At 41.2% G+C, this 22,095-nt stretch overlaps 1 long non-coding RNA gene across 1 annotated transcript; it reads right to left on the reverse strand.

Annotated features, from left to right (window-relative positions):
* Positions 1-7,433: 7,433 nt before the first annotated feature.
* On the reverse strand, positions 7,434-9,743 carry LOC119243810 (uncharacterized). The gene is made up of 3 exons (XR_005124836.2): positions 9,705-9,743; positions 9,145-9,193; positions 7,434-7,868 (listed from the first exon to the last, which is right to left on the reverse strand). It is a non-coding gene; the product is annotated as an uncharacterized LOC119243810 (long non-coding RNA).
* Between the last annotated feature and the right edge of the window lie 12,352 nt (positions 9,744-22,095).

The raw sequence follows: 22,095 nt of genomic DNA on the forward strand, positions 1-22,095 counted from the left end.
GAGGTTTCTGACTCTAATTAGTGAACACCCCTTGTTTATCTGCTCTGGGGGACATAAAATGCACAAAGATATTACAAACAAAAGGCATCAAGGTCTAGAATGTTTCTCTTGCTATATTAACTTACTCCTGGGCTTAAATGAGATATACTTAGGAAGCCACTTCTGAGCTAACTATGAAATGATAAAAATTGGAAGAGACTGGTGAATTCTCAAGGATTCTCAACTGCTTCTCTTTGAGAAACAGTGTATAGTTCAGACTTCCCACTAGAACAGGGGCAAAATCTGGCTCTTCTGTGAGGCGGGTCTCTCTCTCTTTTCTCTCTCTCTCTCTCTCTCTCTCACACACACACACACACACACACACACACACACACTGCCCCATGTCATCTGGTCAAAATATCTGAAAAGAAAATAATGGATTATCATTTGGCCTTGAGTATAAACATATACCACCCCTATAAGAAACCAATCCACATTTGTCACTATTAATGATAGTCAGTGTCCACCCAGGAGTTTTTGGTAAACCTGCAGGAGTAAACAAGTTCTCTCAGAATAAACGCATTGGATGCTTTCACTGTTTTCCTCTGAAGAACAAATTCACTCTGAATCTGGCCACCCTTAGAGGCTGCTCCACCCAGAAGGAACCTTGTTCCTGGGTATCCAACAGTAAATTAAGAGCGTGAGAAACCAGCACGGAGGTAGTGAGCAAACCCTAACTTGTGAAAGGTTTTAGAAAAATTAGAAAAAAAAATGTTGCCTTTTGCACAGAATACTAGCATGATAATACTAGTTGATAATACTAGCATGATATACTAGCATGATAATCTAGTATAATAATACTAGATAATACACATAATACTAGTTAGCATGATAGTGACAGCTCTTCAAATCTCACGTAAGTGTGTGACGGCAAACTTTTCAAACTGTGTATGAGCTTTCAAAAAATGCCTCCCATTGAGTGACAGAGGGTGAGAACCTGGTTGAGCATTTTTGTAATAAGAGTCATGGGAAAAACCCCACCATCAGAGCTGAATAATAAAGCACAATGATAGCTGAGTCTCACTTGACTTTGCTATGGTCATAGTAACAAATTTGCCAAAGCTCAAATATATTTAACCTCCCTTAAAAATACACACACACACATTTATATGTATATGTATAGTAAAGTGTGTATGTGTGTGTGTGTGTGTGTGTGTATTATTCTGGGGAAAAGCTGTCCATGGCATCACATTCCTAACAGAAAGGAAAAGAAGGTGTAAACTCCACTTCCTCAACTCACCTTCCCTGGGGTTGAGTGTTATCATCTGTAGCCCTTGGTTCCCAGGAAGCATAAAAATGGGGTCACTTTCTGAGCAAAATAGCATTAACATTGAGTATGCCCTTAAAGTAATGAGAGTTTTGTCTTTTTACTATTAGGACTCATCTATATTGCCATTAAGTGATAATTAATGATACTGGAAGCTATAATCTGAATGCTGATTTGTAAATACTGAAAAGCATTTCTATCTAACTGGGCAAAGTCTGGAAAGGATCTGCAGCTTCACCAGCCCCTGGAGCACCTCACGGGGAGATTCTGCCATGAGAAGGAACTGGGATCATCCCAGGATCTAACAACAGAGGTTAGGGTTTCTGTCAATCCGTGCACTTACTTGTCTTTGTCCTTGGGGAAAAAAATCTTTGTCCTTTTGATTCACTAGGCTGGTGAATGGAATGGAAAGCTACCCTCTGCGTGCATAGCCAGAGACTCACCAGTCAATCCCACTACAAAGGAGAGGGGGCTGCTTATTGGTATCTGGTGAGGGTGGTTATAGGGTGGACACAGATGCAGTGCGTGGCAACTTGAACTTGACCATGCGGTATGAATAAAACATCCCGGAGCTTGTGGGTCCAGGTGATGTCTCTGAGAAGCGTAGCCTTGAACTTATGACTGGAAGCATGTTTTCATTGTGTTTGGCTCCTTGTGGCTCAGCTTCAAGTCATGTCATCTGTGGAGAGCAGCTATTGATTGGCATGCTTGCCTAAGTTCAGTTACAGTTTATGAGAAGTGGAAGAAAGAAAATCTGTCCATTGCTATTACCTAAGATTCACAGGATTTTGCTCAATTTGCAATGCTATCTCAGTGGTTGACTTTTGCTTGCTCCTCTCTGACCTAGGTTTGGCTATTCTTAGACTGAGAATTAAATCACTGAAGTCCAGTCTGATCAGGTTTCTTTTGCCCCAGGGAGAGTAGATTTAGAGTGTTCAAGAAAATTAACTCATCCCTAATCATTTGGCCCAAAGAGACTCAGAGTACTCCTCCCCCTTTCTTTTATAATCTTCCTAATAAAACTTCTTTACTTTTTTTATCCTTAGGTGGGGAGCCCTCTCAGAGATTTCACACAGTGAGTGTGGTTTGTGTATTCAATATTAAGATCTAATCATTACCTCTGGAGGGTTGAAAAATGAAAACACTGGATAAGAGCCCACCTTCTGGCTTCGTGTTTGTCAGGAACAGGATCTATTAGCCTTTTAAAGAAAGACTGATAATAAAAAGCAGACTAAGTGAGCTATGTGAATTGGCATCTAATCAATTATTTTCTAAGCTTCCCCCCCCCCCTTAAGTTACTCAGAGCCTCATGAGCAAACAAGATTTTACTGGTCTAAGCCCTCTTGCTTCCACAGAATTTGGATAATATATAAGCCTGTGCATGCCCCTATGCTCTTTTGAGATGCTTTATTATTATCATCATCATAGAAAGGTCATATTCCCTTTTCTTAAAGGGATACACATCATAAACTTCCACCCCACATTCCCCAAGCTTTAAGAGGTGCAAGGTCTGAGCTTCCCTCCCATCACCCAACAGCTGCGCCAGGATATCAATGATACTAGGGTGAGACTGGGACCCACTAGGGTGCCAAAAGCTCAGCCTGCTTTCTTTTTCTCACATTTGTTCCTTGTTGTATTCGACCTAGAAATTTTGGATGTGGACGACATCACATACTTGGAGTGATCCTCTTTTTCCCTCCTTAAACCTTTTACCCTCTAGTTGATTTATTTCTCCTGGGCTAAAATTGGACTCATCCTGAACATCAGTCTTCAGCTTGGAAGACACTCGAGCATTTGGAGGGGGCCTCCCCCGCAAATTGGTTGCATTGAATGCTTGGGTTTGCCTTTCCTTCCCCTGTCTGCCATCTCCTCTGTGCCTGACTTTCTCTCCTACTCTCCCCACACTCAGCTCTCACCCTTTGACTTCTACTTCATATCTCATTGGCAGAAGACATGTGTCTATGATTGTCCCTGAGTGCAGGCCAATTCCTTGTTGCAGCCTGGGTGTGCCTGGTCTCCTAAGGTGCACCCCAGGCACTTGAAGAGTGTCGTCTGCAATCCCTGTCCCGCCCTCCACTCCCCCAGTGTTTTGAGGCACTGGCTCTTCAAGGTTACTTTTGTTAACCCTCTAGAGGAGCATGATCAGGCCAAGACAAATCATGATACACAAGGGAAAGGCAAAAGGAGGGTAGATCGTATTTTTCTATTAAAGAAAAAAAAGCTACCTTCCAAACTTGGGCTAGAGATCAGTGTGATTAGTGCCCTTGGTTATGCTTTGCCACACAATGTTTCTATTGAGAATAAAGTAGGGGGACTATTTATAGTGTCCTCCTAAATTCATAGTCTCTCAAAATTGGATGGAGAAACATTCATTTCTATCTGTAACATGCATTTCAGAGTTAATCTGAAATGCACAAGTTCCCAGGTCTGATCCTATTGGTAATTCCAGCCAGGCTTTGACCCTGGGCAGTATGAAGTCTAGGAGGAATGTTACCAGTATTGTCTATTTTGTTAGAAACTAGAGTTAAACTTGGAAGCATGATTAACGCAAACTCAATTTTCTCTCGTCCGTCAACCACCCACATGACTACAACTTCTCACAGGGTAACCATGTCTGTTAGTTTGTTCTCAGGAATTCTATATTTTTCCTTACATTAATTTGTCCCTTTCATCACTTCTCCCTCAACCCACTGGCTCCTTTCTTCTCTACTCAAGAATTTGAACCTAGATCTAAAGCCGTGGATTCTCCTGGGAGTCTACTCACAGAGGTCAAAGCCCACTCAAGGTCCCTCTAAGCTGGAACAGAGCTCACAGTTCCAATCTCAATGCTCTGACCCCAGGGTCATCATTGTCTGTCTCTGGCCTCATTATTATTCCCAAAAAAGAAAGTGATTTTTAATATTTTTTAATAAATAAATCTGGAGTACGAATAAAGCCTACATTTTAAAAGAACCCTGGTCCAAGTCTTCCTTCTTCTGTAATCCTGCCTTTGCCCAACACACACACACACACACACACACACACACACAGAGAGAGAGAGAGAGAGAGAGAGAGAGAGAGAGAGAGAGAGAGAGTCAACCAACACTTAGGAAAATCTTCTTTGAGACATGTGTTTTATTTAATCCTCACACTACCAGCCATTAGCATGGTACTGAGCACATGGTAGTTTCTCAATGTGTGTGTTCTGGTTAAACAGATAACCTGGTGGAACAGAATTATCAGCCTAACTTTAGAACTGAAGAAATTGAGGCTCAAGTAATTAAGTGACATGCCCAGTATACTTTGATTTGACTATGTTTGCTCTCTGTCCACCCCTGTTGTTGTCTGTTAATTCATGATCATTAAAGTTACCACCCTGATGGTACCATAAACTGGACTGCCTCATAATTTGTCTTATTGTTTCAGAATGACTTGGTGCTATTTATGGAGAGAATATGGGTGACTAGCCAGCATGGTGTTTTGCCTCTTTGCCTTTGGAATGTAGTCTAGAGCATTTGTTCCAGAAAACCACACACAGATTTGTGTTCATGGAAAAGGGTCCAAAAATTTAATTATTTGGGGGGAGCTCTAGTATTTGTCCACTGTTAACCAGGTCATCCTTCAGACAGAAGAAATGCCATGAATGATCCAACCAAGGCTGCTGCTCAGTGGGGTTGACAGCAGTCCACAGAATCAAGGCCTGCCTGCAGGCCTGAGCTTGTCCAGAGAGTGAAGTTTTGGAGAGAAGTTTCTGTGTGGTGCTGCCAGCCAATCTCTCTCCTATACTTTTGCTCAAGCCTAGAGGAGTTATCAAAGGCAATGCCTACTTGACCCTTGTTGATGGGTGATTGCACTGATTTAGAGGAGAAAAAGACAACCTGCCTCTTCTGAAAGATATAGGCAAAGTAGCTCCAACAGACATCCAGACCTGGATGTTTCTGTGACTTGCAACATCTCAAAATATGTGTTTCCATCCCTGTCAGTGGCAGCCACCATGTCTGTGTCTCCTGGGAGGTGTGTGCAGAAGTGCCATTAAATAAAAATTTTGCAATTTCAACATTCGGTCTTTGCTTCCCCAGCAATTGTTTTGTTTAGTCAATCATGACTAAGATTCTTGAATCTTACTCTTAAGTACTTGACTGAGAGTAAATTACAAATGGGCAAAGTGGTGGGCTCTTCATTCTGCAGCAGTAGGTTCTTAGGGGTCTCCTGAGTGTCCATAGTGGAGCACAGACAGAGCTGTGGTCAGTGCTGAAGGGGAGAGTAAGTTGGATTTGGAGGAATGGTGCATCATTTATTCCACAAATATTTATGCATCTTCACAGGGAGTGGAGTTGGTGTGCTGGATGCTAGGTAGAGGACTCATAACCAGGCCCTCCCCAGCTTTTCTGGTTACTAACACCTGTCAAAGAATTTCTGCACTCCAGGAGGCACTCCATGTCCAAAACTAGATGCCAGCATTCCCTAGTTGATCCAAACATGTTTTATTTATTCTTCAGTGTCAGCAAGACTACAGTTAGAGCAACAATGATCATCTGGGCCAGTGAAATCAACACCATTTTATCCTTTCTTATATGTTGAAATCCCCAATGTGTTCTTAAATAAAAAAGGAAAAAGCAACTTTCAGTTATTTGAAAGACCACACACAGCTACCCATTTGTAGAAATTGTTGATATGGATCAGATGGGACAATACGTTTGAAGAGCATTGTGTGTGTGTCCTCAGTGAATATTAGCTGCTGTTATCACTCTTGTCATATCTTCATCATTGTCATCATCATTACAGTTCTCTGCTTGCATTTGACTAGACATTAAATCAACAGGAACTGAGAACTGTGGACTTAAAAAGTTTCTGTTTTATTTGACATATACTTTTTGAGACATAAAGTGAAATTGAGTTTGCCTGTTTTTCAACTGAAAGTTTTCAGATGAGCTGGACATTCCATTTAATGGGATTATTCTGCATCTTAGCATCTTTGTCAAGGCACCTAAAAACCTTTTCAAAAACCTGAACTATGTGCTCTGTGCTTTCTTGAAGCCAAACCTTGGAAGTAGGGGAGGGAAGGCATTTATTTTGAAAGTGTGCCATATTTTAAGCATTACATGTATGTTACAAGCTGAATTCCTTCCTCTCCACAGCAACTCAGTAGCACAGAATTTAACTGTCATTAGAGATGGGGTCTGAAAGAGATAATTAAATTAAAATTGAGATTATTAGTGTCGATCCTTATTCAATCTGGCTGGTATCCAGATTGAAAAAAAGAGATTAGGACACAGACACATGCACTCTGCCTGTGAAGACTCAGAGAGAAAACAGTCATCTATAAACCAAGGAGAGAAACCAGACCCTGGCAAACCTTAATCTTGGACTTCTAACTTCCAGAATTATGAGAGAATAAATCTTTGTTGTTTAAGCCACCCAATCTATAGTATTTGTTATGGCAGCCCTACCAAACCAATACAACATATGCTATCTCAGTGACTTCTCTGAACAAATCAATGTATTATTGTCACCAGTTTTTAGAGAGGAAAACTTATGATTTATGAGTTAAGTAACTTGTTTGCAGTTTCACAGGTGGTCAACTATCAATAGATTGGCCAGACTTCAAACCCCATCGGCTGGAGGATACCTGACATATGGTAATATTTTAATAAATATTCACACTTATTCTTTCTTGTTGCTTTTGACTTCAAGGTGATAAAATCCAAATCAGGTAAGCACACCACCAAAAAAGGAACTGGATGTAGATCTATGGAGATACTTCACATCAAGCAGGAGAAAACCGTGTTGTCCTCCTTGTAGGAAAAGCAGGAACCCAAATCTCACAAATAGTGTTTAACCTCAGCTGAAGTTGAATTTTACTTCTTATAAGCCATGGATTGTTATAGAAACTCCTCCAAAAAATAGAGTTTTAGTTGTCAAATGTGTATTGATTTATAGGAAGACTAAGAGGCATTTTGGTGGACTTATGTTCTGGACGGGTAGTGGTAGGATACATTTACTCCCACTCTGAAACCAAAATGCTTTTCCAAATAAGATCTTAAAAGCCTTTGCCCTAGTCAGTGAAAGATAGCCCTTATAATATGGCCAAAGATTAGAGTTTATGTTCACAATTGTTTTAAAACAAGATTTTACTCTCTGACTTCTCAATCATATTTTTATTCCTTTTGTACATCTCATCAAAGCATTTCGATTAGAACAAGTCATTGAGGACAGAAGCCAAAATAAATAATTGAGTTTAAATTACTACAGAGAGGGGACCAGTTTTAGTTATGGGGACTTTTCATGATTCTATGAAGTCCTAATATTTATGGGATTGGCTTGCATAACACTTTTTTTTTCCTTCCAGATTTATTTCTGATTTCTAATGTCATCCATGAATTTCTTAGTCTCTCTTGTTAAACTTTTTCTGATGGCTTCTCAGAGGTTCCAGCCAGTGAATGGTTTGCTTTTCCTTGGAGTTCTTCAGCTTTTGACACTTAGCCTGAAGTCATGACCTCTGCCAGGCAGCCTGGTCATGTCACTCCTGTTAGCTACATGAAAACCAGAGGTGCCTCTCAGCTCCACTGCTTCCATCTTGTTTCTGGAATGAAACAGGGAGGATGCAGTCAAAGAGAAATAAAATTAGGGTATAAATACACCCACAGATATAAACTTGCTTATGTTCTTCTGGGCTGCTCAGAAGTCATGTTGTGCTTCAGTGTACAAGTTTTGGATATAGACAGGGTTATTTCAAGTTGCAGCTGCTACCTACAAGTGACTCTAGGCACATTACCAAAACAACCTGGGGCTCAGTTTCATTTTTTAAGTGGTGATAACAATTACCTGCTGGTTTGACAAAAAGAGTAAATGAAATAATATAGGTGAGGCATCTAAGAAAGTATCTAGTGCATGGTAGGTGCATAATAAATGAAGACCATAGGCAAAAGTTTGATGACTTCACCTACCATAACTTCCAGTGCTTTTGGGTTGAGATTCCATTTTCAACACAGTAAGGCCTGCCTACATTTCTCTAGAGGGGAAATACCATGACGGCCTGATGTAAAATTGGGACTTAACCTCACTTATGACCCAAGAGTCCCTATGGAAGACATTCTCCATGTGTTTCAAACTTGGTGCATCATCCACCAAGCATGTTCCCTCCGGAAAAGCAGGAGACCGCCCAAGGTTTGGATAAGTTCAGGGAAGCATCTGAACTTTTTGGGAGCTGTCCCATCCAAACTGGAGTTGTCTGGGTTTTGACCACTGGGGCCAATATTCTTTTCTGTCTGGGCTTTTTAAAAAGATCAGAACATTGAGTTAGTATTCCCAGTTCTCGATGTCATAAGAAGGTCTTAAGCATGACAATTCCACTAACTTCAAGCAGAATTTTGTGGGTAAAAGAGATGAATAATGTGAGAAAATAAATGAAGGGATTGGCACTCATTAGGGGTAGGCGGGGGAGAAGAACTATCTTCATCCACCAGCCTAAAACACAGAGGGGTTTTTATGATTATGATCCTCCCCAGCACTCTGCTTGGACTCTCTCCTGTATTACATAAATTAGAAAGATTTGGGTTTGAGTTCTATTTCCAATATTTATTAGATGGGGTAAATTCTTTTAACTTTTCCAGGCCTCAGTTTCCTCATTGGCAAAATGGAAATATTGCTAAAATGGAAAGGATTAGTTAGTTCATTTATTCATTCATCTACCCAGTAGTATTTGCAAACAATTTGGTTTGGCCCATAAGAAGCACTCAATAAACAGTAGATATCCAAGAGATTTTGTGCAATCTTCCTACTTTTATACACCTAGATTTCAAGGAAAATTTCACATTTGCACCCACTTTCTTTGATTTTGCTGAAGAATATGTTCTTACCTTTATAAAAACCACACTTGAGTCTGGAGTACTCCCCATTCTTACACTACTGAAAAGAAAATTATGATTTGAGTAAATACCACACATTGCTTTCATTAATATGTCACATTAAATTTAAAGTCTCAAGTCCAAATCAAAAAGTTGGATCTCTTCATGTATTTCATACTTTAGGAAAATCTGAGGACTGGAATAATTTTTCTCACGAGTCTCTCTCTCCCTCTCCCCCCAACACTCAACCCCCACTCCTTACCCCCCACCCCCCACACACATATACACACTCTCCAGAGTCTAACGGTTCCCAACAGTTTGTGGTTTGTTTTGTTTTGTCTCCTCCCCATTATGTATGCCCTGCGCTCCCGCCCATGGCCCTCCTCCTCAGGGGCAGTGAATCTAGATGCGGCCATGTGTAGTTTGAAAAAATACTTCCTCCCCCTTGACCCTGTTGAGAACCACATTTCCAATTGCATCGAGAGAACTGGATTCCTCCTGTCTGCTCTGTTGGTTTAATTAAGAAAAGCTTGGCTAGAATTGTCATGTTTTGAAGTCAACAAAATCAGCACCTTAATCTGTTTGGGAGATAACGTGTTCTATTGGAATTCTTTCGTGAGGGCTTGCCCAAATAGTTACCCTTGGTAACCCAGGCAACCCCATTCCATTCGCGGCTCATCTGCTGTCATCATGTGTCCGCCATGGTGACCTGCTGGGAGGTCAGTGATGTCTCCTGATGGTACCAGGAAACCTCCCTGCCCCTCCTTCTTGTACAGGAACAAAGAAAAGGATCAACAGACAAAAAGTTGAGCTTTCTCTGGGAAAACACAGTGACCTGCTAGTAGATTTTATAGCAGGCCTAGCATAAAAACAAGCAAACAAACAAAATAAGACAAAATGAACAGGAAATGTTTTTCTTATATTTATAACTCTGAGTTCAAATTTCTGAACAACAAAAGGTCAAGGATGTCTAGAAGGGGGAAAAATGAAGCAAAAAATAAAAAGAATGAGTCCTCAGGAGTCCTTCTGCGAACGGTTGCTTCCTGGTCTCCCCTGAGCACAGGAAAGGAAGCGTCATTAGGGCCCCCTCCATCCTGCTCATCTTCTCCATCAGGAGGACAAAATTGACACTGCAAAAATAAATAAAAAGACATTGCTAGTGTTTGCCATGTCAGGAAACTGTAAAAAGGCAGGGAAAGGGTGGAAAGAAAGAAACCAATATAAAGTTGTAGCCTAAAGGGAAACCTCATTTTCTGTGTCTGGCTCCCACACAGGGGTGGCTGCGTTATGGGGTTTGGTGGCAACTTCTTTAAAGCTGCCTTTTGAGAATTAGTGATGCTTTCCTTTCAATGGACTTGATGAAGCAAGTTAGCACTTTTTTTTTTTTTATAGAGGCATGTTTTTACTTATTTATTTATTTGTTTGTTTGTTTTGTTTATACAAGCACTGGGTACAGTCAGAAGCGCGGGAGGGTGAGAGAACTCACCAGAGCCAGAGCCGGGAGCAGAGCAGGCAGAAGGACCGAAGTACACCACTGAGGGGAGCAGCGGGCGGCAGGAGAGGTCTGTACGCCATGTGGGACCCTCCTCTGGTGGCCGGGGAGCAGCCGGGGATCGAACCGGCGCAGCACTTTTTTTTTAAGTTAGAAGGAAAAGGCAGCATTTTACCAGGAAGATTTTATTTATTTATTTTTTTTAAGTATGTCTACCTTTTATTCTAGTTAGCAATATTCTTCTTTTTTAAATTTTTTTAAAATTTATTTTTTACACCATTGTTCATTTTTAAAGTGTTTGCTTTCCTCCCCGCTCAGGCATAGTCCTCACAGAATTTCCTTCCCCAATGCACCCGTGCACCATCACCACATCCCCTGTGCTCCTCCCTCCCTCCCTCTGATCCCTCTCCCGACTCCTCCCCTGCAAGATGTCTCTGATTTATAATTGTCTGGTTTTGTTTTGTTGTCTTTTGTATTAGACTGACAGTATGACCCACTTTCCTCTGATTTTAGTGTTAGTAGACCCTGGAAGGAGTTTTCTCTCAGCCTGGAGTGACAAGTACATGAGATACAATAGGAGTAAAAAAAAAAATCCCACCATATGTATATATACATATATATATATATATATACACACACACATATATATCTCATTAACTGAACAGTAAAATACCAGTCATATTCAAATATTGAATTTATTTTTAGCTTTCACAGGTAGTTATCATTGCCAACCATGCAAACTAATCCTAATTGCCCATTACAGTAAACTAATTGCTCATTACAGTAAAATTCATATTTATGGAATGGGTTTTAGAACTAAGATCATTTGGTTATTGAATTTACCATAAAAGCAGACATTGGTGATCATGCCTAAGAAAATGCTGCCAGAGCTAAGAAGTTCCAGGAGGCTTATGCTTCTACCATGGAACAAGTCTCTTTGCTTAGGGGGAAAGAAAACCTCCACCTGTCACAGAACGGTGTGAGAAGGCAGGCAGAGTAGGAGTCCAGCTGCAGAGGGAGATTAGAGCATGTTTCTTAGCAACCTGTTAGATTCCAGTTCGGGGGAAGCACACTCATCTGGCAATGCTGCCAGTCAGAGACTACACTACGGCTCAGTGGAAATGTGTGTCTAGAGAAGAGCTAGGCGGCTGCAGGTCACCCAGCTCGCAGGAGTTGTCCCCACCAGGGTTGGGCCAATTTGAAACAGGTGGATGGACACATTATTTGCTTTATGTGAAACAGTGTCTGTTAAATGTGATATTAATATATCATATTTCTCCAAGAGCAGGCTGTGTCTCGTAGACGTCATCTAATTAATTCTCACAGCATCCCTGAAAAGCAGAACAAGAATGGGAAAATGATTTGTTCCTATGTGTCTGGCCAAGTTCACGAATTCCTAAGAGGGAAATATGACTTTCCCTTACAAATAGAAAAAAAAAAATCTATACTGCAAAGGTAGGAAAAATTTAAGGAGGTTTTGGCAGATGTTAGAAAGGGGTGGGATAATAAACAATGAAGTGAAGTTCAAATTTGAAGAAAAAAACAGGAGAGCTGACAAAGGGCCTTGTTGTGGGTGAGGCAGAAATATTGGGCCTTTGATGGGGAAAGAAAGAGAAAGAGAGAGAGAGAGAGAGAGAGAAGTAACTCTAAGTTACAGTCCTGTGAGATCTTGTTGAAGCATCATCCTCAGTCCTGTTTTTAATTGAAACATCTTCCTATTTGCTAATAATAGCAGCTGCTCCATAGTGAGTGCTGGCAAGTGCCGCTGGGCTCCTTGCAGGTAGTCCTTTCCATGACTTGATGGTAGCTGCCCCATCCTCATGCAAAGATGACAACCCGGGCGCTGAATGACTTTCTGAAGTCACAGGGATGGTAACAGCCTCTGTTTCCACCCCCTGAATCACTCTAAAGATCTTGAGAAAAACTGGGGACACATTTTTAGAGGATCGAATAATGAGTAAAACACAGATCCAAAGTTTTGATTCTAGGCCTTTGGCTCAAATACAAGCGCTGAAGGAACAAAGGAATGAGAGGAAGCGAGACAAAAATCTGTTTGCAGTACTAGTACCCTTGGAACTCAGTTCCTTCCTTCAACCGAAAGGTGTGTGTGAAGTAGCAGGAGGTGGAGCTCTTCATAGGGGAGGCTGTACCTCTCCCTTCCTTCCTTGTCAGTGACTTGTGATGTCTCCCCTCTCCTCTAGGCAAGTCACCAGAACACTGGCATGGTCTTGACTGCTATAAGGCAGGACCGGACAAGGTGCAGGTTTTCTGAACCCATGCAGACTGGGTAAAGGAGGAGTCAGACTGGGTAAAGGAGGACTCTGACTCCTCAGTGGTTTTTTGCAGGTCTTTTATTGGGGTTCACCAGGCACATGGCAGGCAGGGGTGCTGGGGGGCCGGGAGGCTGGCAGTCCTCCCAGCCCCCAGCAAATCCTCACTCTATCTGGGCTCTCTGGCGTTCTCTGCTTCTGCTACGGGCTTCTTCTCTTTCGGCTTCTCCTGGCGTCCCCATGACACCGCCCTTAAAAAGCACAGTCTTAGCACAGGTGTACCCACTTCAGGTGCCCGCCATCAGGCATGCATTCAGGATCACAGGGTTCCCTCATCTATCCTGATGGCGGGAGGGCAGAAAAGCCTGATTTTTTACCTTACCTACAACTGCTTTGGCCACCCACAGGGAGGAGTGGGAGAAGAGCCTGTAGGGTAAGGAAAAAGTATCAGGCTTTGCTGCCCTCCCACCATGAGGATAGATGAGGGAACCCTGTGTTCCTGAATGCATGCCTGATGGCGGGCACCCGGAGTGGGTACACCTGGGCTGAGACTGAGTTTATAAGGGCGGCATCCTGGGGACGCCAGCAGAAGCCAAGAACAGCGGAAGCCAAGAGAAGCAGAGAGAAGGCCAGAGAGCCCAGATAGAGTGTGGATTTGCTGGGGGCTGGGAGGCCTGCCAGCCTCCCGGCCCCCCAGCACCCCTGCCTGCCATATGCCTGGTGAACCCCAACAAAAGACGTGCAAAAGCCACTAAGGACTCTGACTCCTCCTTTACCTGGTCTGCATGGGATCAGAGAACCTGCACAGTGGTCCAGTCCTGTCCTCTACAATCGACTAATGAGATTTCAGGTGTGAATCCTGAAGTTAACACGTGATAGTTATGGTTTAGGATAAGCCACTTAAAAATAGACAAAAATCAACTTCCTAGGTCTTCGTTTCCGTATCTTATTGTAGCACCAGGAAGGGCTCGGGACAGTTTCTCTGATTCACGCAGATGGGGTAAGGAGGAATCCTTGAGCCCTCAGTGGCTTTTTCAGGCTTTTATTGGGATTTTACCGGGGAGCCAGGAGGCTGGCAGGTCTCCCAGCCCTCAGCGAATCTTCACTCTTCTTGGGCAATCTGGCCTTCTCCCGTGGCCTCTGCCTCTCTTTCACTCTCGTTCTTTTCGCTCGGCTGGTGTCCTTATAAGCCCAGTCTCTCAGCCCAGGTGTACCCACGATGCATGCCCACACCTCACTCCAGGTGCCTGCCATCAGGCATGCATTTAAGACCACAGGGTTCCATGATCAATCCTAATGGTGGGAGGACAGAAAAGCCTTATACTTTATTTATCCTACAGTTATATATAGATGTTAGTGGCTACCTGAAAAGCAACTTAAGTGGGAAATCTTTTTTTTTTTTTTTTTTTGCTAGCACCCCACTTGGAGGATAAAAGAGGTAAATAACAAGAAGTTAAACTCAATTTGGGAGTTTTTGTGGAAATCTACCTTTGGAACTCACCTGTCCTATCTCTGTCAAGATTCAGCCTGATCTTGCTCCTAGAGTTGAATCTCTAGTTCTAGAAAATCCTTGGAGTTGTGGAGTATTTGAAGTAAATGCCAACGATTCCACAGAGCAATTTTGTAATCTTCACATGATTCTATGAAATAGATTTGCTTTTTTAAGCCTACTCTACAGAGAACGAAATTGAGACTTAGAGTTTTTCTTTTTTTTTAAGCAACTTGCCCCAAATATCACTGCTCCAGAGTACAGCCAAGGCTGGGACCCTGGGCTTCTGGCTCTAATCCTCAGGGCTTGTAACACAGCCCACAGCACTGAGGTCACAGATGACTGGAATGATGATCTAAATGATGACTCTGAAGCTGAATATGGTTCCACATCTTCAAAGACAGAGTCTATCTGATCTTTTTTTTTCTTACAAAGTGGGCTTCTATCTGTAGAAAGATTTATTTTTTCACAAATAGCAGATGAAACAACATTGGTTACAGAAATTTCCATTTCCTAAACATTCCCATTGTAAGTCTAGGCCCATGAACAAGGGGTAGAGGTGGGGGTGGAGGGTGACCACACATAGATTCACCACTTGGAGAAAGGGATGGAAGAGCCGTCATAGAACTTAAAACAGCACATGCCAGGAAATGAGAAAAAAGCATCATTCGTAATTCGTTTGTCTCCAAGGAGCAAACTCAAAAACAGATGCCTGTGGCTTTAAGAGAAACAGGCAAACTGGGAGAGTGTTACAGGTGCTAAGGAAGGGAATGTTTTTCATGACTTGATTCAGGGGATTCCCAAAGGCCTGGGTCTGCTTCCAGCAGCCCACAACCTGGGGGTTGGGGGGGGTGGTGGGGGTGGTGTGTGTGCGTGAGAGAGAGAGAGAGAGAGAGAGAGAGATCTGGTATGTGTTTATTACTGGGTATGAATACTGGGGCAGAAAGCAACGGGTCCTTCCAGGGGGCCTTGCTCCCCATCATGGTTCTTTCACTTCATTTCTGTAGGGAGATGGTCACTCAAGGATTCAGAGTCAGGGTCATTGCAAAAGCCTGCCCTCCCTCTTTCTTCCTCAATCCCTGCTTCTTTCTCTCTGGAGGAAAGGAATCTACACTAGTTTTTACTTATTTTTTCTATTTCCCTGCTTCTGAAGAAGGGACTGGACCAAGGAGCCCGCCCTGGAAAAGACACACTCAGGCTTTTCCTAAATCAGGTATCATCACCACCAACTCTGTTTCTCTACTAGCGGTGAAAGATGGATCATGCCACGGGCATAGCCCAGCCTCTCCTTGGTCCAGTTAACTCATTGGTGTGAAGTCTAAGTGGTGAGTGTTGGTCTAGCTTCTCTAAGCAGCGTCAGAGCTTTTGACCTGGCCTTCTTCATCTTGCCAAATTTACCTACTTCAAACATCAGGCCTAATACCCGGAATGCTACAGCTGAGGAACAGGACCCTGGAGCTTTCTATCTGCTCACTTTCAGTGTATCCCAGATCTGGGGATGGGTTTTCCTGAACCAGGTTTGCTACTTACTGTGCTCTCTTGAAGATTCACAGCAACATCTTAGGTGCCAAATCCAATTTCCTCTATCTAACCATTTTCCATAGTTCTTAATTTCTTGTAGTAATGGCCTTGTTGGGAGGGTGCCATCTTGATTCTCCTCCTTTTTCTCTACAAAATACCCCAATCTCAGTGGTGGTTCTTTTTCTTCTTTCCTCTGACCATGGAGATGACCCTAAATTTTACTCTTGGTTCTCTTGTCTTCTCTCTCTGCACCTTATTCTTTGGTAAATTCATGTGGCACTGCTTTATGTCACTTCAATGTGAGTGATCCTTGAATTTGTATCTCAAGCTCCACAAAGCTCTTGCTGGCAGTAATGCCCAAGTTTGTCAGTGCAACATCTGAAAATGTGGAATTAGAAAAAAAATACAGGTAGATTTCAGCTTCACAGTTTTATAGGTGAATCATCTGAGTCCTGTAGACATGCCTGAGGTCCCATCATGTAATTGTGGTGGAGATCTTAGAATTTTCCCAGTCTACCTTGCCTTCCCTTTCTTTCACTGCTTCAAGTCTTTGCACCTGTCAAACTGGGCTACCTCCTACCTCCTAACCCAATAGCCACGTTTTTTTTCACAGTTACCTTCCTAAAATGAACATGCTTCCTCCCTCCCATTCTATCTAGTAAAATCCTATCTTAATTTACCAAACATGAAATATTGGCTCCTCTCCCCCATTTCCTTATAAAAATTTGTGTGGGGTGGGGTGGGGAAGAAGGAGGGATGAGGGAGAAACTGATTCATCAAAGGGGTATCAGGGTGGTCAGGAAAGTGGACTCTAATGGATCAATATCCTCAAGGAGCTCAGTGGGACCTGCCTATAGGTTGACAAGGATAAAGGCAGTGAAACACTCCCCTACCCCACACACCTTTATTCTTTCCACTCTCCACCTTTCCTTTATCAATATTTAGTAAAAACCAAAATCTCTTTAAATGACCATATGTCAAAATATTGTTATGTAGGAGGCAATTCAATGAAACCTTTCAGACCATTTAAAGAAAAAAAAGGGCAAAATCTACTCTAAAAGAAGTCTAATATATGTGCTGATAATTTAAGAGACATAGCAAAGATTTTGACCTTGTTAAATTTTCTCAGACAATGAGTTATTTTAGGCATTATTGAAAATTTTTGGTTTAAAAGACAACTATTTTTATCAGAAACATGAATCATTCTCATACCATTTATTCCATCTGCCTCCCACTTTCTACCTCACCCATTCATATGGTTTCCCCAATTTTCTTTTGTTTTGATCAAATTTTGGTTAGAATTTAATGTTGACTATAAGAGTGCCAGAAATAAATGCTTTGTTAGTTGTCCAGAAATTTTCATATTTAGTGGAAATTTCACTTACATTGTACTTTTTATACAATGACTTATAAAACCATCTTGAATCAATAAAATTGCACACCACCTACACTGATGCCTTAGTGGTATGATGTCTGGCCTAAGAAGCTGAATTGGGAGGGGGCAGCGAGAATGGGACCACATTCCCAAGCCTGATCGTCTGGCAAATCTGTTTCACTTTCCTAGACCCAGGTGAGGGGAGCAGGGAGAGAGCAGAGGCAAAGTCAGGAGTACTGGGTTATGATTCTGCGCTCCATGGCACACTTGCCCTCTAGCTTTCCACCTAACTGAGACTCTGCAAGAGCCCAACCTTATTCTTATTACTGTGAAACACCCCCAAAATTTATGGTACTGAGGTTCCATCAGGGACCCCATCATTACATGTGAATTGTAGCATATTATCCCAATTTAATAAAGCATCAACAAACTTGAAATCCTGAGTCCTCATTTGTACTCCCTGGCAAATGAAAGCATGTTCCATGTTCAAACTCTATGCAGAAGCCCCTCCTCGTACTCTAACTAAGGATCATCAGCTTTTCAGAAATTAAATTCAGTGTCTGACCCCTGTTTTAAATGAGATAAAGCAATGGAAGTGACTGATGGCTAATATATCATGCAGACCCAGAAAATGGTAACACACATACCTATTATTCACTCCGAGGGTTGCGTGAATCTCTTTGAGGTCCAGAGAATGGATGTTGTGGGAGATCTGATGCCACTGAAAATTGACCAGCCTGTTTTCCTTGCTCTTTTTACTTCTTCATTGCACTTATCACCATTTTAAGACTATCTCTGATGCTTGGAAAAATCTCATTACCTTGCACAGCCAAGAAATCACAACTTGGGATTATTCCTTTAAAATATGCCTCATTTGGACCAGGAAAAAGACTAATTATAATAAAGTAAAAATCAAAATCAACAAGCAACTATAAACCAGAGGCACACTAGGGGGTGGGGCGGGGGGAGAGAGTAGGATCAAAACAAAAGGGGTGGGAATTATACAGGTACTATAACCAAGATGAAAATGCATACATTGTGCAAAAATGAAAAATGATGTAAAAAATATATAAAATTAAAAAAAATTAAAATAATATGCCTCATTTGATGAATTCTAAGCTCCATTAAGGGATGGGACTGTTTTGACCTGGTTTCTCACTGATTCCCTATGTCCTAAAATAGCCCTGGCCTCCTGTAGGTGCTCAACATTAATTCATTGTGCGCTGGCTCCTGACCCAGCCATGTCTTCTCAATCCTCTGATGTCTGCTGTAAATACAAGCTGTTCTCATGGATTTGATGTTCTTGACTCATTCTTCCCCAGGTCATGTAAGGCACTTCACTGTGGGATAGTGATTTGGCGAAGACTAAGTTTCCCTCCCACGCAGTACCTCATGGGAGACACTGAAGGGCCTTCTCTCTTGTTGGCTCGAAATACAAATCCTTTGCACATAGGGAAGAGTCAAGCTGCTTAGGTAGTCACAGAACTTTTTGGAATGAGGAAGTTCTGTAAACACCATCCCATTTCCAGGGTTAAATAAACATATTTAACCGCTAGTAGTTATTAGCTATTGTCTTCAAATGTATCATATAGTCTAGGGTTATTTTCACCTTTTGAAAGAATAGTTTCTAGGATCATTTTAAGTGACTGTTCTGGTTTTCATCTCTACATAGACATAGAAAAAAGGTGTCAGTAGTTCTTTTATGAAACCTTTTATTGACAAAATAACTTTGGGTCTTTTTGAGTATGTGGTGCACACCTATTGTTAATTGTGTTGATTGTTATCTAAATTAGAGTAACAAGAGATAAATAAGACTTTGACTCTGATGCTTAGGCAATCCCCATATTTCAGGACAGACAGAAAACCACAGCCTGGGCTTTGATTGACCCTGAGATTTATTCTTACTTCTAGGTCCTCTCTTTTACCCTCCGCATTCAAACATGCCCAACTCCCACTGCAGCATAAGTGACAAGAGGAGCCCTTCAGTAGAAGTGGGAAGCTATTTTCCAAACAATCATTTGAAAATTATAGATGCTAGAGTGGGAAATGATTTAAACTTCAATTATTTCATCCAGTGAAAGAAAATTATTTCATTACAGGGAAAGAAAATGATGGTGCAAAACCAGGAGCAGAATCATCAAGGACAAGTTAAAGTTCTCCAGATGATGCTGGCACAAAGCATTCACCACTGCTCTGAATTCTCCCATACACTTGTACACTCACATGTACACTATGGTGAAAAATAATTCTTTTGTGTATTTTGATCTGAAAGCATCCAAATATATAAGGCATATTTTAAAATTAGAAGTAAAGAGAGAGAAAGAGATGATAAAACTTAATTTAGATGTCAGGTGCAGCTTCCTAGTCATGCCAGACTTCTTGATTTTATTCAGTTAAGTGAAGACCAAATTGCCATCATGGGTGATTTTTATGAAGGGTTGAATGACTTAATTAGCTTGACTTTTATAGTAGCATGAAGAGATCCCCACTGACTCCTGTGTTTTGATAAAACTCAAACACTGTTACAGATCAAAGGGAAGATAACATAACATCTGGACATGTCAAGGGTGCTACACTGAGAACCTCCTGTAAATGGGTAATTGAGGAGCTGTTTCCAAGCTGGACTTCTGACCCCAACGGCTGTAACATCAAGGACAGAGATAACCACAATCTGGGGTGTCTAAGCCCTGGTGGAGTCCTGCTGGGAGAAATGGATCCTCACCCATACCCCCAAGTACGTACTTGTCTTGGCAATGATTGGGAATATTAACCAATTGTCAATCTTCTTATAAATGTGTCTTTCAGAAAGGAGTGCTCCTTCCACAGCAAAGTTTTCATTGATTTTCAAGGTTTCAGGCCTTCCTCAAAATCAATACCCTCCTAATTATTGATATTAATGTCAACCATGCCAAACTTATCAGTGTCAAGGTGGTTAATATTTGTAATGTTAATTTAAGCTTATGCTCTGATTAAACCAATATTGTCAACAAATAATGTTTTATCTATAAGTTGTTTGTGGTTGTTTTTGAAGCAGAAGACCTTGGTTAAAATATCAGTTGTGTACCCTTGGAAATTGCACAATTTTTTAGAGTCTCACCATAAAAGGAGAATAGTAACACAAATTCCATGAGACTTTTGCTTCTTAGTAATTGCATAGATAGTATATTCATTGGAGGAAGAAATTTTTATAGACCAATTACATAATGTTTTAAGAAATATTCTGTCTTAAGCATCTCCAAAGAGTGCAATGGCAATCAATCTTATCCATAATTTCAAAATTTAAACTACATTAGTCATTTGAGAAACTTGAACTTTACATATTTTAAATTACAAGTTTGTAACCAGAAGAAAATAAGAACTTTCTTTTGAAAAAATCTCAGACTCTAAAGGAGTTTTAAATGTCTGACCATGCCCATAAGTCTTTGAAGTCATCAAAAGAAACAGTAAGCTTATTTTTGAGGTGACTTGATGAATGGTCATGTATAAATTTTCAAATAATGTCAAACTTGCAAAATATAAACTTGGGATAACATTTTATTTTGACCACTTTGTTAACTTTACTAAGATTTTAATACAATCATTATCAGGATTTTTCCAGGAAGAACTCAGACTTTGCAAATATCTCACAATTATGCTTAGATACCATGTGGACAGATCAGGTAAAAGCCTGTAGAGGATTCACTTTTTCTTGGATTTTTTCCAGTGCTAACAGCTATGAAGAAGAATTTTAGCAAGTGCCAAGAGAGAATACATGTTTGAACATTTTCTATACAAAAGGATCTGTTTGAAATATTGGGAAGTGGTCAAGAAGGCCATTCAGATGTGTTGTTATTTAAAGATTCTATAAGAAAACCATAAATGTTTCATTTCTATAGCACTTAAGTTTTTCTCTCCAAAAGGATCAAACAGATCTGTTACAGAGAGTCATGCAGCAATTTATGAATCTTTAAACATGTGTGTTTAATGGAGAAAAGAGTAGAGCTTTCATGGATGGACAGTGGTGTTATCTATTAAATCAACAGATTTTACAAAGTAGGCACAGCACACTTTCTGGCTTCAACCTGCACAGGTCAAGGTCTCCACCACAATTCTGACACACAACCTGATATACCAAGAGAAATTTTCACAGCTTGCTTCAATGTGGCTGCCTGGTCTAGCTAACAGCCTCTGCCACCTGGTTCACAGCCTCTGTTTAGATACTAGCCCACACCAGATCTGAGGGCCGTGGATGCAAGTCTACTCAGAGTGATGGATAGCATATCTTCCCTGAGGGACAAGGGAGATTGTTGGTCAAGTTGTTGAAAAGTCTCTTAACATATTTGAAGGACAAGGAGAGATTTTTCCTCCTGAACAGTATATTTGTCAGTTGTAGAATATACCTGAACTATATCTCAGTCCTTTAAGACTGCTGGTTCATTTTAAATGTCCTCCCCTTAAAAAAGACTAAATGGAAGGAAGAAGAAAGGAGAGGGCTGTCTCTAAAACTGTCAAGGAAATATAAAGGAACTAAAAAAATCAGTTGCTTTAAAAAAAATTAGCAAGCATATGATGCTTTGTAAAGAGGCCTTCCATACAATAATTACTGACTCTCCTTATCTCTAGTGAGAATTCTGTTTTGCAATAGGAGAAACTCAAGTATCGAGATACAAACATTCAAGGTTACACAGCATTGGATGCGTGATGCAAGATGCTGGGATGGCATGCCAGTGGTGGTGACATTTCCAGTGAGCTCTGCACAATATATAACTGATTTCTTCAGGCTTCAGCGCCATGGCACAGAGCATGAAAATGCAGCACATAGGGTAGCCAGATAAAC

Source organism: Talpa occidentalis, unplaced genomic scaffold (assembly GCF_014898055.3).
Source record: "Talpa occidentalis isolate TD23 unplaced genomic scaffold, MPIMG_talOcc4v2.1 talOcc4.13, whole genome shotgun sequence".
Classification (NCBI taxonomy): Eukaryota; Metazoa; Chordata; class Mammalia; order Eulipotyphla; family Talpidae; genus Talpa; species Talpa occidentalis.